The sequence below is a fragment of the Pituophis catenifer genome, unplaced genomic scaffold (assembly GCF_029215685.1).
Source record: "Pituophis catenifer annectens isolate HBS135680 unplaced genomic scaffold, rPitCat1.0.hap2 SCAF_1, whole genome shotgun sequence".
In the NCBI taxonomy this organism is placed as follows: Eukaryota; Metazoa; Chordata; class Lepidosauria; order Squamata; family Colubridae; genus Pituophis; species Pituophis catenifer.
The window spans coordinates 130,881,072-130,904,631 of NW_027256881.1; the positions used below are offsets into that span (position 1 = coordinate 130,881,072).

Below are 23,560 nucleotides of genomic sequence, written 5' to 3' on the forward strand. Positions count from 1 at the left end.
GCATGATAGTGCCATATAAAATTAAATAAATCAATAGGGCCTGAGATAATGTTTGGAAAAGTAAGTATTATGTTCTTTTTTTTTGTAAGGAAAGTTTCAGTGCTTCCTATGGAATAGCAGACAGATTTTCATAATTTATTTTTTTGGGGGGGGGGGTGAAAAGATTAATAGATACTAAGAGAATATAGATAATAAGTGACACCTGTTTTCCTTTCAGGAGACAGTAAATGAGATGAGAGGTATACAAAGAGTAAAAGAAAGTATTAAGTTGGCAGAGACAATTTTGAGCAAATTTGAATTTTCTACATAGCGATGCTTAACATTATTAATGCTGCTTTTATTTAAGCAAATAAAATTGCAATTTGAACATAAAAGAAAGAAAAGTTGGTCTAGGTATTAAGGTTTTTATTACTTTTATAATTATATTTTTATTCAGAAAGAGAGGAAAAAAGCATACAAAAAAGAAATGAGGAGAAAAATAAAACAAAGTAAAAAAACCCAGGGAATTAACCTGCATATAGAACTAGGTTAAATTTTTCAATATTCCATTAATTGGTTTTTAGTAACTTAATACAATATATCATTTTGGAAACTACAGGTTGCTGTTAAAATCCATATAATAAATAAATATCAATTATCACTGATAATCCATTTTGCAATTTGTAAATTTGTTGGCTTTTTGCTGAATGAATTTCCCTGAATGAATTTCTTCATAAAATTTCTTCATAAAAATAAGACCGAGGGTGGGGTGGGGGTGTTGGATGGAACCAATTCTTTTTCAATATGTATCCAAAATGTTTAATATGCTGTTTATTATTGTATAATCTCTTATGAACATTTATTTTTGTTCAATCAAGTTATAGATATTTGCAGAGGCCATCTAGCATACATAGATGTAGCCAGGCTATAATGTGATACAATCCAATCTGTGATCCCAGTTAAACAGCTAGCTTGATGATTGAGTTTGAAATTTGGAACTCTTCAACCACCTCATTCTTTTGAATCCTGTAGTATTTTGAATTAAATCCTTGGTTATTTAATTGGACCATATATCATTTGTTATTGCTCTCTGCCAATCATTCAATACCTGGTTTTCAATTTTCATTGGATTCATTATTAAGAGAAAATTAAGCCTTGGTAGAATATTCCTTTTTATACCTGCTGTTCCTCATAAGACATCTTGAAGTGTTCGCCATTATATTTTTTCCAAATCTGTGAACAATTCCTTTGAAATAGATCTTTATTATTTTATGTCAGATAGATTCCTAGGTATTTGACCTTTTTAGCAATGATACTGAACATTGTTCTTTAATATAAAAATTGGTTTTAACTTTTACATTCCATTAAATATTTGAATGTTGTCCTTATTAACTTGATAACCTGACAATGAACTATGCTATTGTTAGTATCCATTATCAATTCTAATGAATCCTTTGGCTAAATAACTGTAAGTACAACATCATCAGCATATAATTTCAAATGTTCTTGACTTTCTAATTCAATTTCTGAAATTTTGTCTTTTTGGTATACCTTCTTTGCCAATGGCATTAGTGCCAAAAGAATAAAAGAAAAAAGACAACAGCTTTAGTATGACTCCTTGATTACAGACAGTGTTCAACTTATAACAGTTCATTGCTGTTCAATAAGTTGTTTGAAGTTACAATGGCATTGAAAAAGTGACTTATGACAGTTTTTCACACTTATGACCCTTGCAGCATCCCCATGATCACGTGATCAAAATTAAGTCTCCAGGCAACTGACTCATTGTTATGACAGTTGCAGTATCCTGAGGTCATGTGATCCCCTTTTGTGACCTTCTTAAAAATGAAGGGGAAGCCAGATTCACTTAATAAGCATGTTATTAATTTAACACCTGCAGTGATTCACTTAACAGCTGTGGCAAGAGAAGTCATAAAATGGGGCAAAACTCACTTACCAAATGTCTCACTTAACAACAAAAATTTTGGGCTCAATTGCGATCATATGTTGAAGACTACCTGTATAGTGTTGCTTTGCACCACAAAATGAGTAGTAGATAAATTCGATAAACAAATAAATAAATAAATAAATAATATCTGCTGTGAACTGGTTCTTGCCTAATTTAGATAATGCCCCTGCCTAAATAGCCTGATGTCTGTGAATTCAGAAGTACGTAAAATGAAAATAAAGTTGAAAGCAACTGTATGGATCTAATTTCAAGCCCTACTGCTCTCATCATAATACAGAGCATTAGCTCAAGGATAAAATTAGAGATCATTTCTGCATATGAGTAAAATATAGCATTTCTAAAAACCTATGAGCAACTAGTAGCTGATCAAAGCATTTAAAAAATGAGTCCCTTTAACATACACTTGAAACTCAGAAGCGCTTTCAGTTTTGTTTTATGAAAAATGCACTGCTTTAATTAATGTTTACTGTACAAATTGCTAGCGGTATCAGCAGTAGCAGCTTTCTTTTATAAAGATAATTAATGACTTATTCACTTTTCTTAAAACCACAAAAGATTCACATCTATAACTTTCTGGGCAGCTAGGTGATTCTGTACCTTTCAGGAGACTGGAATTTAATTTGATGTTAAAAATGATTTAAGTACATGTTTGCTGGTGGGCTAAAGCTTTTTCCAAAAGCATCAGAATCTTTTCTTCTTTTAATTTCTGTTGGTCTGTTGTGTTACCATATCCCGATAAGCCATAAGAGCTCTCTTTAGCCTGCTGACATCAGAAGAGGCTATGTCATTAATCACAACGGACAATCTCCTGAGATTGAAGCAGTCAGAACAGCTAAGGGTACAGAGATGCTGTCAGTGAGGGATAGTTTAAACTGTCTGGTGCCGTATTTCTAAATCACCCTTTTCCATGAGGAAGAGTGCGGACTGATATTTACCCACTAAAATATATATTGGTAATTTATGTAATCACAGTAAAAAATTACTATTTTTTTATAAACAACAGAAAATCTAATACTATTTATATAAAAATAAGTAATTAAATAATGAGGAAAAGTAAAGGTAACAAAAAATAAAAATAGTAGGAAAAAGTAGATGCTTGAGAAACCAGTGAAGAGTAATGGAAAGGAAAATACCAATGCAAGCAATTCATTTATATGTATAGACATTAAAACTTTAATTTTGAAAAACACACAATAGGAGAAATAAGTTTTACTGATTAACATCTTCACCTGCCATCTTCACAGTGTATCAGTTATATATTATATAAAAGCATTTCTCAAACGAAAGAAAATAAGGATAAGAAATAGATTGGTAACAGCAAGAAAATGTTAACACCTCTTACAATCAACCAGATTGACTGTGTGTGTGTGTGTGTTTGAGAGAGGGGGGGGGAATCCTCTGGATATTATAGTTATCTGTGATTTATTTGGAAAGAAATCATCATGGGGGGACGGGATTGGTCATAAATTATTAATTTATTAACTTCAAAGATGGACATCGCAGGCCATAAAATAATCCATGTAGCTCCTCTTCTTCTGTTTGTATAGCACAACCTCTTCTTCCTGATTCTCCTTCACAACCATCAAAATTCATTCATTCATTCATTCATTCATTCATTCATTCATTCAGTTTAGAGGCTCCCCATTCCAGAAGACTCAGCTTACAACATTAAAAACAGGAAAGCAGTCAAACAATGGGAACAAAGATGACATGTATCTGGAAGAAAGACACAACCAAGTAAAATTCTATAGGGGACCTCTATCAAAGGCCAAGGGGAACAACTAGATTTTCAAGGATATTTTAAGTGTCATCACAATGGGTGTTACATGAATCGAGAATGTCATTTGAAAGGGCAGGTGCCACAACAGAGAAAGGCATGCTTCCTATAATCCAATAGAAGGTATTGTTTAATATGGTATAATTAATATGAACCCTAAATTGGAAAGAGCCAATAAACTACTGAAGAAGACAACCTTTCTCCAAGTTTACTTGGAGAAGTCCAAGTAAACTTGCTTCTTAAGAAGTGGCTGGATTAAAATCAAAGGTAGTAACTTCTGCCTTATTCCCAAACATAACCAAGTGTCTAAGCATATTCTTAAATTATCTTGTGCCTTATTTCTTTTCTTTCTCACAATTTTTCTTTGCTTACATTTTTTTTACTCTGTTAATTTAAGGATGAAATTATTTATGATCATGCTTGGTTGAGAGGGGAAAGGTGCAGGCACATGCAAAATGGAAGTGAATTGTTCCTTTTTTCTTATGACATAACTTTATAATGATAAAAATTATTTTTCTTAATTCTAGTTGGTAAAATTTTTGCTCTATGGTTTTGATCAATAACTAAGGTTATGATCTTTATGGTCTTAACCAGTGGTGGGATTCAGCCGGTTCTCTCCGGATCGCGCGAACTGGTAGTGGCGATGGTGGGAGGCTCCGCCCATCCAACCTGACATAATGCACGCCTACTGCACATGCGGAGAAGGACGTGCACATATGCAGATGAGGGGCGTGTAAGCGGAGCGAGCGCACTCACATTTGTGAACCGGTAGAGAAGGTAAGTGAATCCCACCACTGGTCTTAAATTGGATTACAGCACTACGAGTGATTTTATAATTTAAACAATACTTATTATTACCCTTTTATTGTAACAGATTTTTAGCAAGATATTAGGTCCTGAATTAAATATTGAGAAGTTTACATTCTGCAGAACAGATCATGAAGACCTTGCAAAATTACAACTCAAACTAAAGAATACAAATAAAATCATCAGACTGAAAACCTACAACTTCAGGAATATGCCATATGATTATGAGGCAATGGTAAAGAAAAGCTGCAGTTAATTATATTCCACAAATATAATAGCTTGAGGACTAAAAATCATGGTGTCATTAAAAAATGGAAGTAAAGAAAAATACAACCAAATGATAAAAAGCCATCAAATGGAGGGACAACATATTTATTTAAGGATATTAAAGAAATCAAGGGAACCGTTTTAGAAAGATAGGCATGAAAAAACATCAGAAAAGGCAATAATCACTAGAAGAGATATAAACAGATAGTACCCATATAAGGAAGATCTGTGTGAAAAAGATCTTAAAATCATTGATTTATACAAAGGTTTGATCACTAGAGCCAGACTTTCTGGCAGGTGAAATTAAGAAAAGATTGCTAACAACACAGCTGCAGGAATTTATGACATACCAGCAGAAATAATTAAAAACTTACAAAATGGTAAAGTTAAGTGGCATATGTGGTTTCTAATAAGTTGCAGAAAGGTAGCAGTGGCCAATGGACTAGCAAAGATAAATTACCAAATCAGAATAGTAATAAAGATTGCTCTAACAGTTGAACACTTCTATTTACCTTTTATATTATTTAAATAATGCTCAAGATTTTGCAACCCAGGTTTCAAGAATACATGACAACTGCCGGTATACAAGCTGATTAATAGGCAGAGCCATCATATGGCTAATATAAAAAGAATAGGAAAAACAAGTTTCAGAAGGATTTGTGTTTTTGATTTTACAAAGGCTTTTGATTATGCAGATTAAAGCAAATTAAAAGCCTGAGTGTTCCAGGCTATCTCACTTGCCCATTGAATAATTTCAAGGTGACCAGGACACAATTGTTAGAAGGAATATGCAGTGACTAAATTGTTCAAGATTGGGAAGGATGTGTGCCCATTATATTGCCACTTATGTACATTAACTTATGGTCATATCATGAGAAATGCTAAAGTACGGTAAATAGAAAGTGAGATTAATATTGCTGGTAAAAACTTCAACCTCCTCAAACATGCTGCTAATACTCATTAGATGGCTGGAAGTAAAAAAAAAAAAAATGAACTACAACACTATTATTGAAAGCAAAAGACAATAGTGCCAAACCTAGTCTGCTGCTCAATATTTTATATAAAAACATTTTTATATTTTATGTAAAAAAAAAAGCAGATTATGTCAATAGGAAGGCCTAACCCAATGCAGACAAGAAGTTTATTTATTTATTTGTTTGTTTGTTTGTTTGTTTGTTTGTTCAATTTATATGCCGCCTTTCTCCGAAGACTCAGGGCAGCTTACAATGCATTTGAAAAACCATTATAAAACATTTAAAAATTAAAACATTAAAACCCATTCACACCATTCATGGCCAGATCTCACAAGATCGCAACAGCGAGATCAACGGCCCCAGGCCTGCCGGAAAAGCCAGTTCTTCACCGCTTTTCGGAAGACCAATAGGGTGGCCGGACCTCAGGAGGTAACTGGTTCCAGAGAGCTGGGGCAGCCACAGAGAAGGCCCTCCCCCACGGGCCCGCCAGCCGGCATTGTTTAGCTGACGGGACCGGGAGGAGACCAACTCTGTGGGATCTTACCGGTCGCTGGGAGCTATGTGGTAGAAGGCAGTCTCAAAGATAACCTGGTCCTAAGCCATGTAGGGCTTTAAAGGTAAAACCAACACCTTGAATTTTGCCTGGAGACTAATAGGGAGCCAGTGCAGCTCACGGAGAATTGGTGTAATGTGGGTGTATCTAGGTGCACCCATGATAGCTCGTGCAGCTGCATTCTGGACCAACTGTAGTCTCCGAACACTTTTCAAGGGTAGCCCCATGTAGAGCGTGTTGCAATAATCTAACCGTGAGATGACAAGGGCATGAGTGACTGTGAGGAGAGCCTCCCGATCCAAGTAGAGTCGCAATTGGTGCACCAGGCAAACCTGTGTAAAGGTCCCCCTAGCCATAGCTGTCAGATGTTGCTCTAATCTTAGCTTAGGAGGACACCCAAATTGCGAGCCCATTCTGAGGGGGACAATTTCTCCCCGTCCCCAGAACCAAAGATGGACAATCAACATAGTCTTTAGGAGGCAATACCCACAGCCATCCGGTCTTGTCTGGGTTAAGTCTGAGCCTGTTGACTCCCATCCAGACCCTCACAGCCTCCAGGCACTGGCACATCACATCCACTGCATCACTGAATTGACACGGGGTAGAGATATACAGCTGGGTATCATCAGTGTATTGCTGATATCTCACCCCGTATCATTGGATGATCTCACCCAGCGGCTTCATGTAGATGTTAAATAGGAGGGGAGAGAGGACCGAGCCCTGAGGCACCCCGCAAACGACGGGCCTAGGGGTCGACCTCTGTCCTCCTACCAACACCGACTGTGACCGACCAGAGACATAGGAGGAGAACCACTGTAACACGATTCCTCTCACTCCCAACTCCCTTAGTCGTCAGTTGAAGTGCTCACAGACTTTGTCTTCCTAGGCTCAAAAATTAGCGGAGATGAAATAATCAGGCAACTGCTACTTCAGAGAAAGATTATGCCATAGCTAGGTCAATCTGAAACTGCAGAAATATTGTACTGACAACAGAGGTAGATATTGACAAGGCCACAATTTTTGTAGTTATAATCTATGACAATGAAAGTTGAGGCTTGTCTAAAGTCTTCTAAAATATATATATTTCTTAAATACTGAAAAATGTTTGCATTATGAATGATCAATGATGTTAAAAAACTGAAGGCATTTTAATGTGATCTAATCATTTTAAACTGATAAATTTCAAAATGTATATAGTTCATTCTCTAAACAGGGAGAAATCAATCAGAAAAATGTCCCATAAAGAAGACTTCCATGAAAATAATAATAATAATAAATGTTTTGTTTTGTTATTGCATTTATATTTTTCTCAAAAATTTAAGGTTACTGGGTAAAGTATGATGTAACTCAGATCTCTCTCATCCAAGGGAGTGGTGGAAACAACTTCAATAAAGTAAGAAACACAAATTCACATATTGTGTTACATTTATTTAAGTGAAAACAAAATGATCTTTATAAAACTAACATCATTATTCCTTGTTGCAAGTTTAGATTAGATACTGTTAGTAATGATAGAATGCAAGAACGCATTGCTAGGTTGCATCTGAACCTTTATCCTATTATTAATATATTCAGGAATATATGAAACAATTGACAATGTATCTTTCTAACCTCCTCTATAAGATCATAAATCAGGTATTATATGGTCTAGCTTCCTGCAAAATGATGTAGCAATTCTTTTAGAAACTTTGTCCCAAAGTGGCAATATAAATACGGAGTACCTTATAAAACCAAATTTCCTAGCACAATTATGTAGATCTTCATTTCTATTTTTAGACTGTTGGGTGTCATAAATTAAACACAAATTAATCTCTGCTTTCTAGAGCTACTAAAAAAGTATGCTCACTACAGAAAGAAATACAACTAATTTTCTGTGTGTGTGAATATGTGTATGTGAACACACATCTATATTGTAAAACAATGTTTGATATTTTATCACAATTCTCATTTTTGCATTTAGAAAATGATATGGTAAGTTAACACTATTTTGGGAATTGATGGTCCTTTATTCTGTTTATAGCATCGACAAAAGTAATATATGCACATACGGTATTTTGTTTAATACGTTTATCTTGATAGTATAAACCAGGGGTCCTCAAACTTTTTAAACAGGGGCCAATTCACAGTCCCTCAGACTGTTGGAAGGCTGGACCGGCTGGGTGGGCGTGGCTAGGTGGTCATGTGACTGGATGGGTATGGCTAGGTGGTCATGTGACTGGGTGGGCATGGCCAATGTAGCAGTCCCTTTTACCAATTTAGCAGTCCATTAAACAATACACATACATTAAACTTTCATTTGTTTTGCTCCTGGGAGTGTTTTATTTGCTTTTGTTTGTATGTTGCTCTTTTGGTTGGCTTTTCTTTTTACTAGACCGGTTTTTAAGTTGTTTAGTGGTCCACTTCAGGATACTCAATTTTGCAGCAATTCTTCTTAGCCCCAAGGAGCTAACAAACAACAAGTCTCTCTCTGTCTCTGTCTCTGTCTCTATCTCTGTCTCTGTCTCTGTCTCTGTCTCTGTCTCTGTCTCTGTCTCTGTCTCTCTCTTTCTCTTTCTCTCTCTCTCTCTCTCTCTCTCTCATCTCTATACCTACCTACCTATCTATCTGTGTGTGTGTGTGTGTGTGTGTGTGTGTGTGTGTGTGTATCTCTCTCTCTTTCCATATCTCTCTCTTTCCACATCTTTCTCTCTCTCCTGGGGCATCTTCTGCAGGATCCCCTTCAATCCTGGCAGTGCAGTGGGATACCTCATTGAATTGAATTGAATTCAATTCAATTCAATTCCATTCCATCCCAACCCCATTCCCATTCCCACTTCATCCTATTGCTATTGCTATTGCTATTGCTATTGCTATTGCTATTGCTATTGCTATTGCTATTGCTATTGCTATTGCTATAGCTATTGCTATTCCATCCCGTCCCATCCTGTCCCGTCCCGTCCCGTCCCGTCCCGTCCCGTCCCATCCCATCCCATCCCATCCCATCCTATTCCTATTCCTATTCCTATTCCTATTCCTATTCCTATTCCTATTCCTATTCCTATTCCTATTCCTATTCCTATTCCCATTCCCATTCCATTCTCTCCTATTTCTATTCCATTCCATGCCCTTCCTGCCTCCCTCTCCAGGGGTAGAGACAGACGTCCTCCTTTAGGGGCAGGCTGCCTCACCGGCCAACAGCAAGACTGATATCTATGTGCGGTAGCTAAATTCCACAAAGGAAATACAGTAGATTTAAGTGGGGGGAGATTCAGTCCGTCAAAAACAAAAAAATCCACCTGCGGAAGGAGCCTCCATGGACAGTGGGGCTGGGCTCACATCTGGTTGTCCCAGCGCGAGTAATGCCCCTTCGCTAACAGCGCACGATGCTTCATGGTGGCAGCTTTGCTCAAACTGGGGGGGAGGGGGAGAGGGGCTCAGCTGTCACAAACATCTCCTGACTGTTTCTTCACGGATCAAGGGGGGAATCTTTGCTTGTTCGGAAGATCAATTTTCTCTGGCAACGGTAAGCCAATTTGAGTTTGGGAAAGATTTCGGGCTTGGAATGAGAACCAATCAGGAATCAGGTGAACCTCCCTCCTTTCTGTGGATCTGCGCAACGTGAGATTCTTTGAACACCCCCACCCCACCCCCATTTAATTAACTCCACGTCTCCGATCTGGATAACTCTGGAATGAAGGATGGGTTTATGAGTGAAAGTACATTTTATCTAATGAAGGGGAGTGGAGGGGGATGTGCATGCCCCAACTTCTTACATCTTCCTTGGAATACACCCTCCAGGACTTCCTGAAGCCTCAGCCTCCCCCAATCATTCTAACAAAGGCCAACAAGTCCTGCTCTTTCTCAGCAGGGGGTGGGGGGGGACTATGCAAAAGAACATTTGCCTTAATACGGGGGGGGGATATTTGAATTTGCGTCCAAAGGTAGCGCTACCCCGACGGCTCCTATAGTCATAATGAGAGATTTGAGGGGGCGGCAAGGCAGAACAGCCAAAAAAAAAAAAAAAAAAGAGCTAAGAAATTCAACTGTCACAAGCTGGATTATTGTGCATTTGAACATTCTGACAGAATGTTTCTTGTTATCCCCCACCCCTGGGTTTGGCTTCAGCCCTAATTCTTTCATATCCCTAAAAATTCTGAGAATTGGAGTCCATAGGTCATAAAGGTGCCATAGGTACTCGACCCTGACTTTTAAAAAAAAGTGCAGGGAGCCCCCATTTCTACTTGTCCCACGTGGGAGATCAGGAAGCACAAAAAACCTGGAAGCCCCAGAACAGAATGGCGTCTGCACGCTGACATTTTCTCTGCGTAGCATAGCCTTTTTTCTTCTACTTTTGCTCCAGGTTCATCGCCCTCTGGGCGGCCCTATCTGGAGAACCGCGAGCCTGTCCATGACGCGAGCCCGTGAAGCAGTGCGAGGAGAGAAGTGGAAATGGGGGTGGGGGTGTTCAAAGAATCCCACGATGCGCAGATCCACAGAAAGGAGGGAGGTTCATCTGATTCCTGATTGGTTCTCATTCCAAGCCTGAAATCTCTCTCAAACTCAGATTGCCTTACCGTTGACCTTCTGAGCAAGCAAAGATCCCTCCCTTGATCCGTGAAGAAACAGTCAGGAGATGTTTGTGACAGGTGAACCCCCCCTCCCCCATTTGAGCAAAGCTGCCTCCACAAAGCATCATGTGGTATAATTATGCAGCAGGTGCAGGGACCCTTTGGTTCCCTCCCCCCAGTGGAGCAACAGTGGACCGAAGTCCCTGGCAGATCATTTTTGCCAGCCGAGGAAAGAGTTCTTTCCTCAGCTGGCAAAAGGTGCGGCCCGTTTTTGCTCCCCCCCGAAGCACTCTGACAGCCAAAAACAGGGCATGTGGACACTTTCTGGTGCCTCTGCCCGCCCCTTTTTTGGCCTCCCCCCGCTCCCCAGAAGCACTCTGCCGACCCTCGCAAATGTAAGTCCTTCACATGGCCAAAGGGTGGGGGCTGGTGATGTGGGCGGGGCAGTCTCGTGGTCCCGCACGGGCCGGATTTATGGCTTTGGCGGGCCGGATCTGTCCCATGTGCTGTAGTTTGAGGATGCCTGGTGTAAATTGTCATTTTATGAACTTACTGCATCTTAGAAACAGTCACGTACAATCACAGGGGCTACCAAAAGTAGCAAAATAAAAAAAGCACAAAGAGATTGTTGATTTTGGTCAATAAACTCTCAATATTATATTGTTCAATTGTACCTGAAATTGTTCAGTGAAATAATCGTTCTTTGGTCCAGTCTCTGTTTTCCAAGCCTCTCACTGCGTTGGATTCACCAGTTTTCCTCCAGATTCATTTTCTGAAAGTAAAGAATAAATAATACAGTCATGACTAAATAATAGAATAAACATTCATCATTTTTTGCTCTCTCATTGTGAAAGATGCAACCAAATACTGAGTTGAGCAGAAGGATCAGAATAGCACACAATCTTATGTCAATGCTTGTAATAACAAAACTGCTACAAAGATCCACAATATAGCCAAAATCTAGAGATTCAAAAAAATTGAAACATGGAGTCTAAAACAGCTGAATAAACTTTAAAAAAAGCTCCTATATTCAGTTCATCAAGATTTAATTTGTAAATCTACTGCAGTATATATTTCTTCCAATATTCAAATGTGTCCATGTTATGACTGCTATTTTTTGTAGACTTTTGCAGTTTTACAAGAAATTAATGTACAGAAAGAATGAAATTATTATATTGCTCTTATAAAATATATAATTGAAGTTTCTAGCCAGTAAAGGTTCATTAGTTTATATTCAAACTGACAAACAACATATAACTATTTAGTGGATCTTGTTGCTTCAAAAACCCATGTCTGGATTTTGGAATTAAATTTAGGATTTTATATGAGGTTGAAAAAAAAAAGTGAATTAAAATTTCATGCAGAAATAATACTGTATGCATGTTGTTTTCAGACATGGAAAACTAAATCTGACTGGAGCAAATTTTCATGCTTTTTCCCTCAAAAAAAAAAGTTACATAGGAATAAATAATTTCCATATTTCACAAGACAAGATTGAAATTAAAGGGCCAAATGTTTAACCAGAAAGACTATATTGAGCTCAGAAACTGATCAAAGGCACGTGACATGAAACCACATTTGTTAAATCTCAGGCACTCTCCTCTCATCATGTTGTCTGACATTCAAGGCGGATGGCTTTCTAATCTACATCCCTAGTCAGGCCCACTCAGACGGGGGTACAGCACGGAAACGGCATTGGTTGCGTTGGTAGATGATCTCTGGAGGGCTCGGGACAGAGGTTGTTCCTCTGTTCTGGTCCTATTAGATCTCTCAGCGGCTTTTGATACCATTGACCATGGTATCATGCTGCAGCCGTTGAGGGGGTTAGGAATAGGGGGCACCGTGTTGCGGTGGTTCTCCTCCTTCCTCTCCGACCGCTCGCAGTTTGTGTTGGCAGGGGGGCAGAGGTTGACTTCAAGGTGCCTCGCTTGGGGGGTGCCTCAAGGGTTGGTCCTCTCGCCCCTTCTGTTCAACATTTATGTGAAGCTGCTGGGCGAGATCATCCATGGTTTTAGGGTGAGGGTACATCAGTACGCTGATGACACTCAGCTGTACATCTCTACCCCAGACCACCCCAATGATGCCCTTGACATGATGTGACGCTGCCTGAGGGCCATATGGGTCTGGATGGGGAGAAATAGGCTCAGACTCAACCCTTCCAAGACCAAGTGGCTGTGGCTACCGGCGTCCCGGTATAGTCAACTGACGCCATCGCTGTCTATGAGGGGTGAATCACTACCCCCCACAGAGAGGGCTCGCAATTTGGGCATCCTCCTGGATGCACGGCTGTCTTTAGAAGAGCATATGACGACCGTGGCCAGAGGGGCTTTTTATCAGGTCCACCTGATTCGCCAGTTGCGTCCCTTTCTGAACCAGGATGCCTTGCGCACAGTCACTCATGCCCTTGTTACCTCCCAGCTGGACTACTGTAATGCTCTCTACATGGGGCTCCCCTTGAAGAGTACTTGGAGGCTCCAACTGGTCCAGAATGCGGCCGCGCGAGTGATTACCGGAGCGACATGATGCTTCCATATAACACCTCTCCTGCCCGAGCTGCACTGGCTTCCGGTGGTCTTCCGGGTGCAATTCAAGGTGTTGGTTACTATCTTCAGAGCGCTCCATGGCTTAGGACCTGGACACTTATGAGATCGCCTTCTGTTACTGATAGCGTCCCACCGGCCAGTACGTTCCCACAGAGAGGGACTCCTCGGGGTGCCATCGGTCAAACTATGTTGACTAGCGACTCCCAGGGGGAGATCCTTCCCTGTGGGGGCACTTGCCCTCTGGAATGAATTGCCCCGGGATTTACGGATGATCCCTGACCTACACATCTTTCGTCGTGCCCTCAAGACGCTGGTGTTTCAACAAGCTGGGCTGGCCTGAATACCAAGATCAATTTTAAGTTATATGGGTTGTCTTTGTCTTAATTGAAATGGGCCAAATTATTTAATTCCTTTTAAACTGTTTTAAATTTTATATGTGTTCATTTTTATTTTGGCTGTGCACCGCCCTGAGTCCTTCAGGAGAAGGGCGGTATAAAAATTAATTAATTAATTAAATAAATAAATAAATAAATAAATAAATAAATAAAGTCTACCAACCCCCTCTCCTACTTTCCCACACATGAGAAGGTGGCAGCATTGGAGCTTCCGGCCTAATATGACTTCCAAAGCTGACACTGTAACTTTGAACAGTCGCCAAATGAATGGTTGTAAATCAAGGACTACCTGCATGTGATTCTGCATGTTGCAAAGCATCTCTTTCAAAGAATTTATGTACCTCTAGTTCTAACATTATTTACCTTTTTTCTATAGAACTATAGAAATATATAAGCTTCCTAAAGATACTTATGGCTCTCGCAATACAGTCTACAAATAATTGTCATAGTGAGTTCTTCAGTGTAAAGTTTTCTTACAATAGAGCTGTGATGTTAATTTGATGCTGTTACAATCTGTTTGGGAGTAATGTGTACAGCAATTAATTATTTTTTTTAAGACAGGACTTACTGTTCAAGGTTACAAAGCACAAAGCAGCATTAAAAATTCCAAACATCTGTGATAGAGACTTAAGAAGCATTATTAAAACGAGAACAGGTGATTCATTTAAACCTTTTGTTTCTGATATAGAGCTCTTATTCAAATGTACTAATTAGGCACTATATATGACAATAGGAGCAGATATATTAATGGGCTGCAGTGGAATATGTCAGGAAAATAAAGACATGTTAGAGACTCAACAATCTATTTATGAGTAATTGAATTCTACAACATAACCATACCATACATCTTCCGAGCTGATATTTGATTAGGTTGCTTATACAATATTTTTTTTCAAAGGGTTTGCTTAAAAATGAAAGATCTGGGACTGAAGATGTTTCCATGTTCTAACTTGCCCTTAAGAATACCAAAGTAAAACAAAACTGGTTGACAAATCTTATTTTAATATAGTCTATAAGAATTAAACAGCTGGTTATCTAAATTGTTTTAAGTACATAACTATAAATGCACACTAGAATTTTTCCCCCAGTGCCTGTTCATGAAAGATTTGGTGAAAAAAATATTTCAACTTTCTTTTTCAAAATCTTTTGCAACACTAAAGTGTTGCTTTGGGTACAATAATAAAATAAATAATTTTACGTTTTCCAGATTTTCAAAGTCCCTTCTGTAATGGTTGAACTGGTTAGCATGTACATGTTTAAAAAAATATATCAGCAAATGCAAATATATTACAATAGTACTATATTGATTTATTAATAACAACACATTAATTAGCATATTAATTCATTTATATGCAACCAGATTTATATAATCTTAGGATATTTCAGAAAAATAAGCAAAATCCTCAATGTTTTCAATTATTCCAGAACCAGTTTATTAACGGTATGCGAACCACCATTTTGGGTCTAGCACAGCTGCTTTTACATTGTGGGTGAGCTAGTTGTATTGTGTTGTGTTGTGTTGTGTTGTGTGTGTGTAAAGTGTGAAAGTTGGGTTTTTGGGCTTTTGGGGGCTGTGTGAGGTCCCTGCTTGTTGCAGAGACCATTTTGGGTCTAGCACAGCTGCTTTTACATTGTGGGTGAGGCAGTTGTGTTGTGTTGTGTTTTGTAGGTTAAAAAAGGGTAAAGAAGTGACGTCGACTTGGCCACGCCCACCTGACCAACAAGTCACAACTACCCAGTCACCTGACCACCAAGCTCCACCCACTAATTAAGCCACACCCACAGAACCAGTAGCGAAAATTTTTAGATTTCACCCCTGGGTCTGACTGACTTGAAATGGGCTAGGCCATAGTAAAAACCACAACAAAACTCTCAGTGGAGTTTTAGATGACTAGGAGAGCCTTTGTGCAACTTCATGTTGTGTACCAGTTGCCAGACGAACAACTGCTGGAGAAATTGCAGGGAATGGAATCTGCATCACCCAGTAACCAGGAGACTTAGCTTCCGCTAAGTTAACCCATTTGAGGTATCTTAGTCCAGGGGTGAAATCTACTTACCTTCCTTACAAGTTCGGAAGTGCATGCACACACATGCACAGAAGGTAAAGAACACATTACTTCCTGGTTTAACACCCAGGCAGGTGGGCAGAGCTTCGCTCCGCCAACACTACCGGATTGCCGAAGCACTCAATCCGGTATGAACTGGGAGAATTTCATCCCTGCCTTAGTCCAAAAAATGTTGCTCTATGATGCACTATTTCACTCAATTACAGTTACAGTTACAGGTTACACAGGTTACACAGGTTACACAGACATAAGAATTTTAGTAATATATAAATTTACTCATTTTTTAACAGTATTCTTTAATACAGTTATTAAAATGCTCTTTCTTTATAAAAATATATTGTACACTTTGAATTATACATAGTACCATTTTGTAATTTTAACCAATCAAAATTGCAGTAATTCAAAAGTAATTTGAACTGGCAACAAAATATTTAGCATCAGTGCCCCTAGTTTTCCTTAATTCCTCCACACCAAAAAGAACTTAACTGCACCTGAACATAACTTTATCATTTGAATAAGCATCATTTGAATAAATTATACTTTGCAACATCTTCCAATAATAACTTGCAATCTTTTATGTAGAAAATACTATGGGGTTATATCTAAAAATAGAGTCAAATACCTGGCATGTTGTCAAAGTAGTTACATATTCTTTTATTCTGACTGTAATGATTTTTTTACTTGCTTTCTTGTATTCCATAGAAAATTCAAGTAAAATTATATGCCTAAAATAAAGCTGAAAATCATGAAAGTAAAAACTCCATCATTTGCAATAGTCATAATTTAAATCATGTGTTAACGCTGAGATGAGAATTCATTTAATACATTAAATGAAACAAGTCCACATTTAAAAACATCCTTTTAATATGAAATATGATCTAAGGATCCATAGTGTATACTACATGTTGTTTTTAAATAGCACAGCTCCCTGCAACATTTTTAGTTTCATCAGTGACTGATCAATAAACCTGACAAAAACCTCAATCAAGCAGTGATGTAGGATATGTCTAGATAAGAAAATACTGAAATATAAGAACTCTAGATCAGGGGTGTCAAACTCGCGACAACATGTTGTCATGTGACGTATCACAACTTTTTCCCCCTTTGCTAAACCGGGGGTGGACGTAGTCAGCGCCTGATGCACCTGGCCCGGGGGCCGCGAGTTTGACACCCCTGCTCTAGATGGTTCACTAAGAATGTTTCAGAGAATATGTATTTTGGGTATGAAAATTTTTATAGCCTGACAGAAATATGAATATATGTCGTTAGATCTTTCAGTCCATGTGAAAAAGCTATTATGTCAGCCCCTTGTTTTGCTTATAAACTGTCCAAAAATCCTTGTAGATGTTTTTTGTTTTCATTTATCTTATTTCTTCCATTAACAATATTTTTAGTTGTTACTAATTAAAAGGTGGAACATAAAGGTTAAGAAAATGAATCTCTCTTAAAAATTGTGTGTTCCTTTCCTGGCAAAAATTCTCATAGAAACAAGAGCTCTTTCCTCAGCTACACATCATTTCAGACCTTAAATCACAAAGGGAGCATATCTCTCTTCCCTTTTACTCTTCACAAGTCAAGAAAAGCCGACTAGAAATGTTTAGTCCTAATGAAACCATTAACCCTTTGCAATCCTCATTCTGGCTTTAGAGACCGCCACCAGAAGATAAAGCAAGTTGTTCAAAGCGATCTTTATATAAAAGGCAAATGTCAAAAGAAAAGCTCTGATATTTGGTTGGGCTTCCATTTTTCACACAGGCATTTCCTAAATCCATCTTTGATGAGCTTCCCCAGCTATAAATTCTGCAAATTCCCTCTGGAGCACTACCGTGTGCGCTTCATGAAAATGTCATCTGCCAGTGCTGCAATTACTCACACTCTAGCAATCATGTGCACAATGCAGAATGGGTCGAATTCAGGTGAGAATGAGAACCAGCAATCAAGCCTCGGAATGGAGAACAAAGCCATTTTCTTTCATTTGCCATCAACACAACCATCAAGGCCTTAATTACAAGGCAAGTGTCAAGCCTAGCTGCTGAAAGGCTTATTATTATACAGCTCAGCTTCAGATCAGTTCTGTATTGATGAACTATCAAAAAAAAAAAAAAAAAGAGGAAAGCCAGCTTACCCCATAAGCAAGGAAATGACTTTAAATGATTAGATGATTGGCAGATAAGCAGAAAACAAAACTATTCATATTTTAGGTGAAAATAAAAATTGAGTGAAAGGTTAAAAGGCAAAGTACCAGAAATTTCTACAAATATATTCTTCATTCAGTGTTGACTTGTCTAACAATATCTGAGTATTTATTTTAATTGATATTATATTAAATATTAAAAACAGGTCAAATGGAATCTAACAGCAAATTCCAATATCAGACAGAAATTTTTACTTAACAATACTTTGTTTATTCCAAAACCAGTTTTTTTTAAATAACAAATTGATTTCTTTCTTATATATTTGAGCAGTTTGTTTGCTTCTGATAGTCATCTTTTTAGAATAGATGACACTTTTTCCCCACTTTTTGAGCCAAACTATCACAAATGCTTATATAGAAATAACTCTTTAAAATGCATGATGCAAACACATATGAAAATATGAGTCTTATAGGAAAATCTGCTTGTGCATAGTAAAGGGACTACTTTGTGTGATTTCACTAAGTGAAGTTTCAGATAGTTTCAGAACCTTCTAGAATAGTATAACATTAACTAGAATGTTTCCATTGGTTTAAAAAAAGTAAATTTAGAGGTTATTTTAAGTTGAGCTCTTTTTTTTAACTTTCCCATTTATAATAGGAGGACAAGCTCTATAAGTAGTAAGTAGCATGGATGGAGTAGGGGAACCAGTGGTGGGATTCAGCCAGTTCGCACCACTTCAGGAGAACCGGTTGTTAATTTTCTTAGCAGTTTGGCGAATTGGTTATTGGAAGAAATAATTAGGGCAGAGAACCGGTTGTTAAATTATTTGAATCCAACCACTGAGGGGAACTAATCTTATTTTTACTTCTCAATTTAAAAAGTGCCTATATTTTAATTTTAGTGAATAAAGATTACACCCTAGGATTGAAAAAATAGATTTTCAGTCCAACTAGTGAGCCAAGAGGAGCCACTGTCCAAGTAAATAAGATGGGTTCAAAGTTATTGTGAGTGTGGTCTATATTATTACCATGCAAATCATGCCTTTTATAAAACATAGATCTATTTATTTGTACATTTTTTAATATTTTCCATCCCAAGGAACTCTGTGTAATCTACATTATAGTATGAACTCAGTGTAAATGTATGCTTTGAAACACAAGACCTTTGTTCAAATCTTACTTCAACCACTATTCTTCCAACTTTTTCTCCCATCAGCTTCCTCTCTCCAAGACTTTGGTACAAGAATGCTAAACAGTAAAGAAAAGGAATGCCAGCTGATTCTGCATGGATGAATTGGAGACAGAAAAGAATGTGTTGCATGCACTGCTGAGAGACAAAACTTGATTCAAATTCAATTCATCACAAGATTTCTTCCTCTTGTTCATATTAATACAGTCTTTGTTACCATGTAATAGATTTGCTTCGGTGACAGGAAAGAATATATTCCCTATATCCATAATATTGGATTTTGGTCTTATTTTCTTGCATGCATCTCAGTAGTTTTCATAGGATCACAGTCCTCCAGAAATTTGAAAAGCAGTGAATCAATATAATGGAAACTCATCAAAGAGCACAGTAGAAGAAAATTGAATCCACCTGCCTAGGTTGCTGCTTTACATTTACAACTTTACAATGTTCCTCACCTTGAGAACATCCTGATTCTAGTGTATCCATGAAGACCATATTTGTTTATAAATCATCATTTGTAAATTTAAGGATTTTCTTTGTGTAACCATGCTGATTTCTTCTTGGATTTCTTGTTTTTCTTTTTTGTATTGGACTGGGCTTTAGAGTTTCCCATGCTTCTTGAGTTGTTTTCCCCTTTAGGATTTTTATCCATGGAATTTTTCTTAGGCTGTCTCTGAGTTTGTTAAAATCATCTCTTTTAAAGTTTAAGACACTGGTTTGATGATATTCTATTGCTTGTGTTTGCATTATATTGAATTCCTGCATGACGGGGTCACTCTCGCCCAAGGTTCTGGCAACTTCAACTCCCTCTATCACTTCTTTTCTATTAGTAAAAATTAGGTCCAGTATATCTTTTACTCTAATTCACTCCTCTTACCTTTTGGATGACAAAATTGTCTGCTAAATTGATTAGGAATCTGTTTGTTTTCCCCACTTGCTGCAGTGTTTGTCTCCCAGTTGATATCAGGGTAGTTAAAATCTCCCATCACCAGTGTGGCATGTTTCCTACATACAGTTAATTGATTAGCAAAGGGTTCATCTATTTCTTCTGCTTGGTTGGGTGGCCTGTAGTACACACTTATACATTCTTTTTTTCCTTTTATATTGACTCATATGGATTCTATGAAGTTTTCATCCTTAGTTTTGTATATTTCTGTAGAGATATAGTAATCTTTTATATATAATGCAACTCCACCTCCTCTTTTGTTAGGTCTGAATAGAGAAGCCACTTCAAAAACAAGAGTACTTGTCCAGATGTCAGAAATGACATATTTATATTGCCTTCTTACATCTCTCTTTCTGAGGAGCTCTTCAAATCCATCCATCCATCCATGGCTTGCTTGTTTTCCTCTTCTCTTCAATTCACTCTTCCTACATCTATTTGTTCTGAAATTCTTTATATGACCATACTATCTCAACATCATCTTTTGGACACGTCACTCACTTTTGTATTCAATCCACATACATTCATTTTTGCCCTATCTCTTCTTGTTTTATCATGTATACTTATACAACCCACTGTATTCAACTTATTTCTATGTTTCTCTCAACATATCAAACTCTTACTTCCATAGAAGAAAGTTGGAAAAGACATGTTCTTATAAAAACCCATTTTTGTGTTTTTTGCACCTGACCCCATGCTACTATCCTTTTACCAATATTTGCACATCTTAAAATTTCTTCATGTATTTTTTTTTTCATCTTCAATAAATATTTTTCAAGATACACAGATTCATTTTTCTGTTCTACTTTTTGCTTTGTATAGGTACATTTAACATCTCCCTAATATAGTGACAGTACAAAGTTACAGTGGTCCTGGAAAAATAATTTTGTGACTAGGGTGCACATTTATGATCTTTGCAGTATGTCTCACTCAGTCACCTTTGCCATTACAGTCATTTATTACATGTTGTCCTTTGTTTGACACAGATTTTTCCCCCTCCTTGCAGAAGGCGAAATTAGAGAGAAAGAGAGTACAAAAGAGTAAGCACGTACACAATGGGGATTATACATCAAAGGAATATATTAGTACTGTCTGTTTGCATAGTGCCCATTATGTGTCTGCATACTCTCTTTTAATTCCTTCTTTTCCAAACTCTTTGCTCTGTTCTGGGGGCGAGGGGAGAAAAGAATAGTTCAGGCACAGTTGAGATTGCCTAAAGAAATTCCTTGTTTAGCAAACCTCTCCTGTGCCTGACCCAATTCTCCCTCTTTTATTTAAACAAGCAATCTCTTTAAGCAATCAGTTCTGTTCCTAATGCATTTTTTTTTCTCCTCCATCACAGAGGAGAGAGATTGAAGAGGAAGGGATTATAAGAAGGTAACCAGGCACACAGTGGAGAATACATATTTATTATTAGATTTTTGTTGATGTTGATGTTTGCCATCTACTATCTTTTGGGTTTGGATCAGATTATAAAATGTGTAATAAGTAAATAAATAAAACTTACTTACTCATTATTTTTATTCTTACACAGTACATACACTTATTTCTATTAAAAAATACTACAGGTAGTCCTCAATTTATGACTACAACTGAGCCCAAAATTTATGTTGCTAAATGAGAAATTTGTTAAGTGAGTTTTGTCCAGGGGTGAAATCTACCTTCCTTACTGGTTCGGTAAGCATGTGCCACGCGTGCTTGCTTTGCTCGTGCGCGCGCGTCACAGGTGCACGCAGATCTTCTGCCCATGCGCAGAAGGTAAAAAACACATTACTTCCTGGTTACAACCAGGAAGTAATAACACTCAGCTGGGTGGGCGGAGCTACCCTCCACCAACGCTACTGGATCGCCAAACCACCAGCCAAGATTGCTACGGGCAATCCGGTCCAATCTGGGAGCATTTCATCCCTGGTTTTGTCCCATTTTATGACTTTTCTCGCCACATTTGTTAAGTGAAAGCTTCCAGGTTTTCCCCACCCAAAAGAAAGTGCAAGTTCCCACATGTCCATCACATGGTCCAATCAATGCACTCTCCCAGCTGGATATGCCTCCCAGTCACACCACTCCAGGTGCAGGGCAGGATGTCCTTGACTCTCAAAGAAAAGAATGATGTTATGGCTAGATATCTCTCCAACTCCATATAATCACCCGTTCCAGTTTCCCACAGCACTAAATGTGGCAGCCCTGAAGATCCAAAGTAAAAGATGGCTTCCAGGACTGACAGAATCACTGCAATTCTTAAATTAGTAACATGGTTGTTAAGTGAATCTAGTTTCCCCATTGACTTTGCTTGACAGAAGGTTAGGGAACACATGACTTAAGGAGACTGCAACAATCATAAATGTGAGTTAATTGTCAGGCATCTGAATGTAAATCATGTGACCATGGGGATGCTGCAATAGTCATAAGTGTGAAAATGGTCGTAAGTCAGTTTTTTGGTGCTCTTGTAACTTTGAATGGTCACTAAATTAACTGTTGTAAATCAAGGACTATCTGTATTATCACGTTCAGCAAGCTGACTTAAATTAGCCAATTTGCCCAAAGCAAACTAATTCACATTATCACCTAATTTTTCTAAATTAAGAAAAATTAACCTTGTTTTTCACATTCATATATTTTTCTATGATCTAATTAGGCCCAAATCATTTGAAAGCAATCACACAGTATCTGTATGATTATAGTAGCATAGAGAGGTTAAGACAATCTTTTTTTTTTAAAAAAAAAAAATAAGGCTATAAAGATAAAAATATAAATTTGGCCTGCTGTTAGTGTTCTGTGAGTAAGTAAAAAAATAAGGCTATAAAGATAAAAATATAAATTTGGCCTGCTATTAGTGTTCTGTGAGTAAGTGTAAAATAGTAGTTAATAAAACTTTATGACAAGAGGAGAAAAAAAAATTTAAAAGGAAAGAGGAAGAGGGATTTAATAAACATTTTTATATCAAGTAACTGAAATTAGAAAGTTTTTAGTCATGAAATCATCACAATTTTAAAATACCAAAGATAAAACTGACTTAGCTTTCTAGATGATACGATGAATTATATCACAATTCGGTTACACACACTGTTTTTCAATACTCAAGCATTACATTTTTTATTTTTTTAATTAAAATTAAAATTATTTTTTTAAAAAATAAATTAATTTTAAAAATTAATGTTTTAAATTAATGTTCTGTTTATTTATTTATTTTATATTACTGTCCATTTCATATACATGACTCTGGGCTGCTTATAATAAAAGATAAAAACAAATGCAATATGTAATATGTAATATAAAATAAAAACCCATAACAGCTGAGCCTCATAAAATAGCTATCAAGAAAGCCAAGAGATGGGCTCCATCACATTTCTGAGGTCCCAGGTCTAGGCACAAAACCAAGTCCAGCAGAGTTAGGAGTAACCTAATCTCAGGTGGAAT

The 23,560-nt window shown here is 37.5% G+C and overlaps 1 protein-coding gene across 1 annotated transcript in view; it reads right to left on the reverse strand.

The window, feature by feature from the left end:
* The window catches only part of MYT1L (myelin transcription factor 1 like), a 302,946-nt gene that overhangs the window by 199,837 nt on the left and 79,549 nt on the right, over positions 1-23,560 (reverse strand). The window contains exon 2 of the mRNA XM_070955078.1: positions 11,548-11,645. The gene's annotated coding sequence lies outside the window, so the exon portion shown is untranslated. The remainder of the gene's footprint in view (positions 1-11,547; positions 11,646-23,560) is intronic.